Source organism: Micromys minutus, assembly GCF_963924665.1.
Source record: "Micromys minutus genome assembly, chromosome: 14".
NCBI classification, from domain to species: Eukaryota; Metazoa; Chordata; class Mammalia; order Rodentia; family Muridae; genus Micromys; species Micromys minutus.
Window position 1 is genome coordinate 34861843 of NC_137983.1, and position 12111 is coordinate 34873953.

Sequence of the window (12111 nt, forward strand, 5' to 3'; positions counted from 1 at the left end):
GTTATCTCACAGAGAACTCTGTGTGTGTGTGTGTGTGTGTGTGTGTGTGTGTGTGTGTGTGTGTGTGGTGTGTACATGCTTGTGTAGGTCTGCGTGTGTGTGCATATGTATATGCATTCATGTGTGCAGGTCAAAGCTGGAGTTTACAGTTTGGCTAGGCTGGTTGAACCACTGAACTCTAGGGATCCTCCTGTCATCTCTACCTGAGCACCAAGGTTACAAATGGTAACCCTAGTTACCTAGTAACTGCTGCTTTACAAGGGTACTGGGGAGCCAAACTCAAGTCCTCATGGATGTATGATGATCACTTTACTGGCTGAGCCATCTCTCAGCCTGCAAACTCATTCTTTAATATTGCCAATGTGGAATATGGAAATACTGGTATTCAGTAGCGTGGATTTCAGCAGTTATGTTAATAATGCCCTTTTCAGCTTTTCTGTCAGTTATTGTTGTGTCTGAATGACTATGGTTCTGGCAGTGTGAAACTCACCATTAAAGAAGTGTTAGTGGAAATCCACATAAGCTTAGTGAAACTCGGATTGGTTAACAGTTATTGAGACAATTTCACAGTGTATTTCTCACTCTTACACTGTCTTGATCTCAATTCTCAGGGACCGAGATAGTAGGGCTCTACTAAAATTGTATGGTCCTTTATCAGAAGCTCACCAAATAGTTTTCAAGTCTTCTGCAAGACGACAGTGTTGTGATCCCTGTCCTTGCTGTATAATGTCTTTTGGGTAGGTGGGATAGTCATCTGTCACCCCAGATCAGGTACCTGCTTAGAATAGAAAGAATTCTCCTAAGTCTGGCTTGATGGCCATTGAGCCTATTGGGGTTGTTGAACTGAAATGACCAGGGCTGTATAGTTAACCCCTCACAAAAGCAGAGGAAACAGAACCCTACCCAACTTGCAGGCAGCACGACCAGTTTGCTCTCTCCAGCAATTGTTGACCCCTGTGAAATATCCTAAGGGAGAGCATCTTGTCTTTTAAGAGTGGGAAAAAGAGAACAACTTTTTTTTTTTTTTTTTTTTTTTTTTGCTATTTCATTTGAATTGAGATTTCAAAGAGTTAGCAGGGTCTAATGCAGCCCCAAAAGATCTCACTTGCATCAGTCATCTATCAGGAGAACAGTAAGGTATGGCAGCATGAAGGGAGGGAGGGAGCTTCCTTATTGGGCATCTTATTAGATATAGATTACAAATGCCTAAATACACGGTTCTTCACAAATCACTTCATCTGGGGCTGCTGTACATCTTGCCGCCAACAATAGGTTTTCTTGGGGTCCAGCATTCTGTGCTTGCTGGGATCCAGCTTCCTGGTCCTCACAGGCTTTGATAAGCACTGTGGTTTTGCCTTTCCACGAGTCATACCTGGCTGCTAACGGGTTCCAGGCTGGGCAAAAATCTTTATCCCCAGTGTGCTTCCTTCTAGGGAGAAGTGTACACAGCATACTCTAATGGACTAACTGCCTGACCCAGGAGAAACTTAGTTTTTTTTTCCACCTGCACTGTTCTTTCTCATTGACCCAGAAGTTTCAGGCTTCGAAGCCTTCAGGGGCTGACAAGCACGGTGCATAGCTTTTTGTCAGCCTTTGCTTGGAAATTCTGGCTTGGTAGAAATCCTGCTGTCTGGAGACCTGCACAGACTCTTTGTCTGCCCTGCCTTTCTCTTATGCCCCTCACTTAAACACTTTATGAACAACATGCACAAATAAGTCATTGAGAATCCACTTCATAAAGATCATATTTTACCGTGGACATCAAAGCCCTATCCCCATCTTAACTCTCCTGTGAATAAAATCTTGTCTGGCTTGGTTTTGTCGGACAAAACTTTCCCGGGGGAGATAGGGATCCTATGACAGACCAAAGAATGGATACCAGCAAAGTACAGCTTGCTGAACCAATGAGTTTTATTGGGAGCAAAAATGACTCCAAGGCTGCTATATCACCAAGCCCACCCCAGCGTGAGTGACAGCTCACCACCACTGGGACACCTAGAGCACATTACACAGCCTGCAGGCAGCTCAACAGGTTGGAGAGTCCTTTTAAGGACTCTTCCAAGCAACTGGTCTGCTTTCAGAGCCTTTTTTTTTTTTTTTAATTTCAATTTTGTTCCTTTTTTTTTTTTTGGTATTTTTTAATTGGATATTTTATGTATTTACATTTCAAATGTTATTCCCCTTCCCCCTCCTGCTTCCCTTTCTGAGTCTTCTTTATAGCTCAGTTTTGCTCTTTTTAAAGAGACTCTGAGCTTTTATTGCTTACTCTGGTAGGGAGGGGCCTAATGACAGGATCTGATCAGTTTCAGGACCACAGGAAGCTATTTTGAGTTGTTTACCTTACTATTTAAGGATCTTCCTGCAGGATGAAATGTTTCAACCTTGGAGGAAGGAGATGACACCTGTCAGGGGTACGCACACACTGTCTTTCTTACTCTCAGTTCTGTCTTTACTATTATGCATATATCCTTTGATACAGGAACTCAACTGGTCATAACCAAGTATCTGTATGTGAGCCATTATAGTCCCTCAGGGACTAATTTTCCTCATGTTGCTTCAGATTATGCAGCTTTAGTTTCAAGTAGGGGTGAATCATTATATTAATCATTTTCTCTGTTTCTAGGGCAGTCAGACTGATCTCATCTGTCCACATGTTCCAGCAAGTTGTGAGGGACTCTTGCTTTGTTTTTCGGATGCAGTGTATTAGTCCCTGTACCGGCCCACTACTGAGGCTGCCCTCTGCTTGTTGAATCATGGAGGGTTCTCTGTATTAAATGCGTATGTAAGGGGTATCTTGTGCTAATTCTTCTTTGCCATCTTCCTTTTCACTGGTTGAGTCTTCCTATGCATTCTGAGTCTTTGGATGTTAGTAGGGGCTATTTACCACAGATCTAATTTGTACTTTATTCCTTGAAATCCATCTTAGCCCCCCACTTCCTGCCAAACCAGGGTTTATATGGAGGATAGCATTCATGTATCTTTTTACTGTTGCCCCTCTCTTTTATGCTGGCGTGTTCATTCTGAGAAGACAGCCGGCTTCTGTTGTATGCCTCATCACTCACAGCAGAAATCTGTGCCAGCAGCCACAGCCTGCTTACTGTCCTAGGCAGTATGTGCTGCTTTGAGGGACTGAGTATAGTTTCTAGGCCATTAGCAGTTTGGGAGCATCCTCTTACTCGATCGGTACCCCATTCATCAAGAAGAATAACACTCCCCATACCACAGAGGAAACCATGCCTCTGGGATTTTCTCAAAGATGCTCCATGCCCAAATAGTTGAGACTCAGTTGCACATCTTATCACCCATATTGGGGTATACAACTACCACTACCTAAGGTGGCATCTCTTATGTACTCTATTCCTTCGCACCCCACAAGTTGTAAGAAACAACAGTCAAATGTACTCTTTCTTTGCTTTGTTCTCTATTCTTTTGCACCCACAAGCTGTAAGAAATAGCAGTGTGTAGCCATATTGGGATTGCTTGTGTGGATGCTCCACCTTCAAATAGATCAGCTTCAGTTGCATATCCTCGACTTTTTGGGCTTTGTCTCTCCTGTTTGGATGCTGATTGAATTGTGTCACTTTTCCTGGGAATCTATGAACATACAGCCCCCACTCCCAAGTATGACACCAGTGGCAAATCAAGGAAATGATTACTGCATTCAAGTTTTCTTGGTGAAACAGTGAGTTTGTTAAGGTTATTTTGAGGAGCGTCAATGACTTGGAACTTTATCACTAGAAGCCTATGTCAACTCACATCATAAAAACCACCGCCCCACTTGAGTTTGCTGCACAAGTTGCTGGTAGCCCTATAGAAGCATCTCTTCCTCCAATAGTTTACTGCTTATCTATCCTTGGGGAGGAGCATCTTGAGTTTGAGAAACTTTCTTGTGAAATGAATCTTCTCCCTTCCTTCCAGAAGGGATTGTTTAATTAGGAGGAAATATGTAGAGAACATTTAGAGTCAAAAATGTTTTCTCAGATGTTTTTATCTCGGGTCTCTTAATACTCAAAGGTGTAGTAATGCTCCCTTACCCCTCAGGGTTCCAAGATGCCTGAAACTGGATCATATCAAGTTCCATATAAATTGTTTTGTCAAACATACACCTAGTGTAAGGTTTGGTTTAAAAATTAGTAAGGGATTAGCGGCAATAATACAGAAACAGAAGAAATGGTGGTAAAGTATATGCATGTAATCTTGATCTTCTCCAGAAGTCTCTAATTCAAGAACTCCCATCTTTTCTTCTAAGGGAAGCACGGTTAGCTCGTTCTGTTGTATCTAAATTGTCAGCTTAGATAAGAGCGACATCAGGAAAAGAACTGAAATGCCAGGAGAGTGAGGTGAAGCGATGACAGTGGGCATGTAGATCGGGTACCCTGGGCAGAACACAGAGAGAAGTACACTTCACCACCACCACGGCGCATGGGTAGGCTTCACACAGTATTTGTTTCTGGTCTTTTCCATGCAATACTCCAGTCAGTAGCTGCCTGCAGACCACCAGTGCAGAAAGCAGCGCCATGGAGAGAGGAAATGACTGTTTCGAGTGTGTTTGTTCATATGGCTTTCATCTGTTGAGACTTATGGCATAAGTTAAAATGTAGGAGTAAAATACATCAACTCCATTGTCTGAGAGTAAATACCACCTGTAGTTAGACACGTACTGAAACTAAGATTACTGAAAAAAGGTGTTCTGTGTTTTGAGTCAGTTTGATGCCAGATTTTATAGAAGACAGTCTAGTTCTTGCCTTTCCCTAGCCATTGTGTGTGGTATATAGATTGAATTCATGAAACAGATAATGAACGAAGAAGAAAGTACTATTTCAATAGTCTTTTCAAATAATAGATTTTTTTCCTTATAATACAGACTTTGGTTAATTAGTTCTTATAAGGAGAATTTTCAGCCTTATCAGAAAATTTTTCATATTTCTGATATGTTAAAAGCCACTGACTTTATTTTATAAAAATGGATCTTACTATTATATGGTTTGATCTTTTGGGAAGTGTTACTTCAGTATGCCATGCAGATCTTTAAAGTATTAACATCTTATAACTTTATAAGAACAAGCAAGCACATTTATTAGTGTTTTAGAAAAGTAATGGTTATTGGGAAACTGCTAATATTATAAAAGCTTCTGTAATACTGTAAAATTCAAGTATTTGTGTAAAAGCTTAAAGTTTTATTTTTGGGAGCAAAGATTGCTGTTTTCTTTTAAGTGACAGGTTTCCGTGTTCGTTCTGGAGAAAATGTAGGCCAAATGCAGAGGCCCAGACTGTTTTCTTAAACAGCTGCATGGTGTCATCACAGTGTTGCCATCACAGAGGTGCTTATGTGATTCTCATTGTGGCAGTCTTACTCAAATATGTACTTCAGAGGCTGGGATTTAATCAAGTTAATATCATTTGCATGAAAAATATTCCCACGTGAAATTGGCTCTGAAAAACCACCATGAAAATACCACAAAGACCTGGTGATAAAGAGGATACAGTTTGATGTCTCCCCTTGGGTAATGTAGTGTTAAGGTTTTGTGTTGAGAGCACTATGGATGTATTTTCCAAATGACCAAGGCATGATACTATGAAATCAAGCACCGTCACCATTTGCATCGAGGAAGGCAAGATCACCTTAGTATTGTTTCACAAACAGTTTGAACTTCTCAGATTCCCAGAAAGGATCACCGAGATCACTAGGAACCCATAGTGCCATAGTGAGGAGTGTGAGATGTGCTGATTAATACAAGTAGCTCATAATTTTAACATGGGTTTAAGAATCTGCTGATGGATATGGATAGTCTCGTATACACCACCATTTATATGTAATTTTCAGGAGAATTATACACTCCTGCAGCTGTATAATCATAGTTCTCAAACTGGAAGGTTTGTTGCTGGGCCAGAGTTTCTCTTCTGGTTAGTCTGTAGCAGAGCTTGACAATTTGCCTTTTTACCAAGCCCCAGGAGATGTCCATAGTTTGGGGGAGCAGATTCCCAATCCTGGATTGATTGTATCACTGGTGTAGGGTAAGCTTGGTTTTTAAAAATTCCTCCTCGTTGTTTTCATTGTTGGAGGATTTGTGAAATTCAGTTAAGACTCCGCGTTTAGTGAGATGTTGTGACAGTTGGTATTTGTGTGAACCTTTCAGGTGGTTTTATATTTGAGGTGAAACAGTCCTGTGTTCCTTAGATTGTACATGAAGGAGCCCTGGGTGATGAGTCTGTGGAATGAAGTAGTTGTAGTTACTGGATTCTCATGACAGTGCCATAAAGTGCTGTATGTAGAATCCCAGAGGTTGGCTTGTAAATTTGTGCTGCTAGATTGGCTTTCTCAGTAGTCTACTACTCCTTACACCTTCAGCAGTACTTCCTTAGCTTGTTTTTGAAATGCAGGAAACACAGATAAACAAGCACAAATCCTAAGTATAAGGTGAATTTTCAGTGTTTACACCTGGGTGCATCGGGTACCCAGATTAAGAATCAATAGGTCTGCAGCCACAAGTCTGTCTCAATCTAGCTTAACTGCACATAGGTTAGTGCAGTCAGCTTTTGAACTTGGCGAGAGGATTCTGTTTTGGTACTTGTGTGTGGTTTGGCTGTCACGGGGCAGTAGTTTGTGGGTTTTTATACTGTTGTGTACAATCTCCTATGACTGCTGCATCTGGGTGTCTTTGGCTGTTGTGAACAATGCTCTTAGGACTGTGTATTGCAAAATGTCATCATTTAATTTACATTTCTTAGCTTTTACATTATTATATTTGTTTTTGGAGGTGAGTTGCTTGTGCCATGCACATGTGTGGAGGTTAGGGGACAAGTTGTGACAGTTAGTTACTTTTCTCCTTCTGCCATGGGACTTTGGTGACAAGAGTTTTTACCCCCTGAGCCATCTTGCAGGCCCAGTGTTGTAATAAAGCAAACAATTTTTGTTTAGTTTATATTTCTAGTGAATCATTGGTTGTGACTAATCCTTTTTTTCTGCCTTTTGCCAGTTGGTTGTGAAATTTTGGTCTGTGCATTTTTGTGTCAATCTAAATACCTATTGCTGTTTTCATTCCATCTATCAACTCCCTAGATTTACTGCCTTAAAGTTTTTCCTTTTGTCTCCTTTTCTCCCATCCTGAGATGCTGTGACCACCTACATTCTATCGTAGTTTCATTATTTTCTGTTGTTTCTGTAGAGTTTGCTTTGCTATGCACCGAGAGGTAGGGATTTAAAGAAATGGTTTTTCTAACTATTCTAAAAATGGTTCAGTTGCTTAGAATTAAGATAAAATGAAGCTTGAGGGTTTTAAAAATTGTATTACTGTTTGTGTGTTTTTCTCTGGGCTTCTAGTTATGATTCATTCATTGTATTGCATTTAGCTTTTTCTTCCTCTAAGAATACCACCATTTTCTGAGGAGCTCTGATGAGATAAAGGAGGGTGGACTGAAAACCAGTAACGGAATTCCAGGGCTTGGCAGCTTTTCTGCCTTCTGATGCCACTGTTTCTGTTCTACACTTTGTTTCTAGTTCTCAGTAGTTAGACTTTTCTTTCTGGGGAACTTGGGAGGTTTTAGCCATTGAAGCTGTTAGACTGTGCTGTAGTGTCTGCTCTCACTGCAGCCTGTGAGCTTAGTCTGGAAGTCAGATCTTCCTTCAGCGTGAGAAGCATGGCAACTTTGCTCTTTTCCTATCCTCATTACGCCGTCTCTTCCTGAATTCTTGCCTTCTGTACCTGTTTCAGAGCGTTCCGGAAGGGTTCTTCAGGAGTTTGGGTTTTGGGGTGATAGAAATATGCATTCTTGGTTGTGGAAAATGTCAATAGGCATGCTAGGACAGAGCACCCCAGTGTGACTTCCTTTATCTGTGTTCTAGGCATTTTCCTCACTTTTGCCTTGTCTCTAAATGCTGACCTCTTAGATGTAACTGTGCGCTTGGCCCTCTGGTCTGCTTGCAGTATTTCCCCTTGATTTATGCTTCTACTTTTGGCTGGAGCTGCACTGGAAATTCTGCCTTCATATTTCACAGCAGTGAAGGGGACACGGTGCCCATGTGAGGAATGTTAAGCCTTCTCTGCCCCTTCACCTGCCTAGGCAGGATAAGTATCTTCTGCTACTGAGCTAATCTTTTTGCATTGGAATCTAACCATCCTTTTTTGTTTCTTTTGTTTTTACTTTCTGTCTCTCTCACCTTTTTTGTTTCTGGTGGTTTCTCCATTGGGTTTAGGGAATGAACTCTTTTATTTCTCTGGACTTTATCATAAACCTACTTATTTATTTACTTCCTTTCTCTTTCTTTTTTCTCCTAAATCAGGTTCTATAAGATAGAATAATTTTCATTGAGGGTCTACTTTTGACAAATGAGAAATCAATAGGGAAATACACTCCTTTCTGACTTTTGATCAAAGGCTCAGAAGCTACTATATCTTCTAATGATTAAAAGCTACTATAGTTACCACAGTCAAAGTTCGGAGAGGAAGCAATAATGGCTGAGTGTTAATAGAAATATTTGTCATCGGATGTATATTACAAAGTAATCAGAAACTTATTACTAGGTGTGCTTTAGTGTATATTAGATAGGTAAACTTCACTTGGTACATAGAAGACAAGTAAGATGCAGGTTCTTTCCACAATTCCCAGTATGCAAATTTCCTCCATAAAATACAGTAAACCAGAAAACCTAAAAGCATGTCAGAAAAAGGAAGTGGACGGAATTAAAGGCATGGTGGAGCTGTTGTGTGATAAACATCCTCTCCTACAGCCGCCTTCCACAAGTCAGCCAGGATGAACATGACCCAGAATAAACTTAGTAGGGTTAGAAATTCCTCCAAGTATGGACCTCTGGAGTAGCCAGGGATGTTGGGTGAATACACGGGATAGAAAAGTGTTCAAAAGCTCTACAGTTATTGTTCAAAGGCCTCTGTGTTGGTTAGTTTTTCTCAACTTGACACAGGTATATCTGGGAAGAGGGACTTTCAGTTTAGGAATTTTCTTCATCAGATTGGCCTGTGGGAAAGTCTGAGGCAGTTTTTGATTACTGATGGATGAGGGAGAGCACAGCCTATGGTGGGTGGAGCCAGTCCTGGGTAGTTGATGGTGAGTTGTATAAGAAAACAGGCCGAGCAAGCCATGCATAGAGGACACTAGTATGGAAGGTTTGTCCATGCGGCTGTTTGAGTTCTTGTTTCCTGACTGCTTCCGTTCATACTGGACTGTGAAGTGGGAAGTGTAAGCCTAAACCCTTTGATCCCCAAGCTGCTTTTGGTCCTGTTTTAGGCCAGCAATAGGAAGCAAACAAAGCCAGTCTGTGGTTGGAATTATGTTAAACACCAGATCACTGTAGTATTGTCTTCTGCCGCTAAGAGCCTGCTTATCTTTCCACCATGTCAGTGTTCTTGACCATCTCAGGCTTACTTTATTCTCACTTTGAGTGTCTTGTGGGTGTTCTTGGATCTTACAATACTTACGGAAAAATTAGAGTGACGTGTAATAAGAACTTTGTTATTGTGGAGCAGTGCTTGCATCTTTGTTGGTAGTCAAATCAGGCCTTCTTAGTCTGTAGTTTGCTACCATTTATAAACTCCAGTTCATAATACTCCAAACACCTTAGGTTTTTCTCTTTTGATTACATTGTGCATGTCATCATTAAGGTTTAAGGTTGTTTCTTGCAGGTTTTAATTGTAGGCAAGCTTAAATGTTAAATGTTAAGTGCAATGACTTTTTTTTTTTTTTTTTTTTTTTTTTTAGCTCAAACCTGAGGAATAAACACTTCTGGCCTTACATCTAGTACTGAAACAGTTCAAAGGGCCTTAATGTAATACTTTAAGATCAATAAAGTATGTTGCTAAGTGTATTCAATTAGGCCTTGTGTTTTGAATTTAGATTTTTCTTAAAGTGCATTTTACATTTTCTTTGAACTTGTGAAATAATGACATTTCCCAGCAAACGTGCTTAAATTTACAAATCTTATTACTTAAGCAGGAACAGTTGTTGGATGAGCTTTTGCAGCTGCTGGCTTACTTCTTTCCCACTTTACCCTCTACAGACCAAGGTGCGCAACGAGAATTTGGGACCCAGCCATCCTTGCCTTCTAAATCTATGCCAGATCTTTATTGTTAGGCAGTAGAGCAGAAGTTTTCTTAGCTAGCTGCCTCTTGCTTTGTTCTTGATTCTTTACTTTTTGTTGTGATGTGTGTGTGTGTGTGTTTGTGTGTTCATACGGAGGGCAGAGGTCCATTCTAAGTGTTCTTAGAATCTTAGTTTTTTGTTGTTGTGTTTTTAGATTTTATTTATTTATGTGAGTACACTGTAGCTGTCTTCAGACACACCAGAAGAGGGCATTGGATCCCAATGTGGATGGTTATGAGTCACCATGTTGTTGTCGGGAATTGAACTCAGGACCACCATCTTAGATTTTGAGGCTGGGACTCTTTGTTGAGCCTGGGGCTCTCTAGTTCTAGACTGACTGGCCACGGAGCCCCAGGGATCCTTCTGTCCCACACCAAGTGCCCAGCTTTTTTCTTTTTTCTTTTTTTCCTAGCTTGGGTGTGGGAGATTAGATTGAGATCCTTATGTTTGCATACTGAGCTCTTGTACAGACTGACCATTTTCCCAGCTCCTTAGTGTTAAAAGAGGATCTCCTTATGTAGTCTGTTCAGTCTCTACCGCCAACATTTTGGTATTAGAGGGATAGACTACCATATTGGCTCTAATTTGCTCCTTCTTACTTATGTTGTTATTATCATTGTTATATCAGCTAACATTGAAATAGAACAGTTTTCTCACCTGAGATGCTGAGTGTTGCTGTTTGCTCAGGCCTTGAGGTTGGGCGCTTAAGCTTGTCCCAATCTGCTGCCCAAATCCTGGCCGGATCCGGAGACTTCGGGTGTCCTGTCAGTGCAGGAATAAGCTGCAGCTGTAAGGAGGAACTGAAGCTGTAAGGAAGCAGCAGCAGGAGGGAAGGCCAAGCCAGCTGGACAGCCTTCTTCCCCATGTTCCTTTCATCTGGGCTGCTACCTGAATGTACTGTCCACACAGGGTGTTTCCAGCTCAGTTAAGTCAGTCAGTCAGGTGCAGCTTCCTTGCCAGGTGTTTCTTTTTGTGTGGAGTTTACATTAAAGTGAACATCTCATTCAGCTATCTGAAAACCTTTTAAAGACTCAAATAGCATAAAGTGATTTTTCTTACGAATAAGTTCTTGGATCTTTGAAGCACATTTCTCCCCATGACTTACAGAAGTGATGTGATGCTGTTGTTTATTCTACCTGAATTCATCTTCTAATTCTTTACCAGTAGATAACTTGATTTTCTTGAGACAGCTGTGTGCTCAGCTATAAAAGACTTGTTTTTCAGCCTGTTTTTGTAAGTGGCAGGTGACACTTTTGGTTAGGAAAGCATAGGTATGCACACTTACGTGAAGACACTTTGTACTTCACTAAAGAGTGTGTCCAAGATGGTCTCTTCCTCTGCCCTCTCCTGTGTCTGGAGATCATGTGTCCAACTCAGTTGTAGCACTCCTACAAGCACAAACTTGTAAGCACGTGAACACGGAGCATAGAACACCAAAGTGGACAGGCTTTTCAGGGGTTTTTTGACGCCATTGCTAAGTGACAAGTGTGAGCCAAGTGAATTTCTGTAGTAGTTTGGTGGTATCACTTGGAGCTACCTGTTTCTTCCTGATAAAAAGACCTCACCTGTCTCCTGGGCCTCATCTTCTTATGTCTGCTATTAGCATTAGCTAGCATACAGATTTGGCCTCCTGATAGACCCTTCCTCAAATGAAAGCTCCTTACCTGGGCTCTCAGAATGTGAGTGACCTCATTTTCCTGATGTCACTTACTCCATCATTGTCTTTTCTATTCCAATAGGAACAGAGCAACCCTTAACTTTCCCCTGGAGCCTTGCTTTTCACATCAGGAATGGTGGGGTTATGATGGTAGAGGGAGGGACAGGTAGAAGCAGACCATAGGACCTCTAACTATCACTACCAGGTACTGTTGTGCCAGGATTAAGAACAGCAGACTGAACACATGGCCAGCACTCCCTCTAATTTTACAATTCAGATATAAAATTGAGCTAACCCTCCCCCCATCTCAGTTTACCTTAAGGCATTGTCCAGTAGAAGTATAATTCACTTTGTGATAC

General features: G+C 41.1%; 1 protein-coding gene across 1 annotated transcript in view; it reads left to right on the top strand.

Moving 5' to 3' along the window:
* The window catches only part of TNKS (tankyrase), a gene marked incomplete at its 5' end in the record, with an annotated part of 126149 nt that overhangs the window by 8247 nt on the left and 105791 nt on the right, over positions 1 to 12111 (top strand). The window lies entirely within an intron of this gene.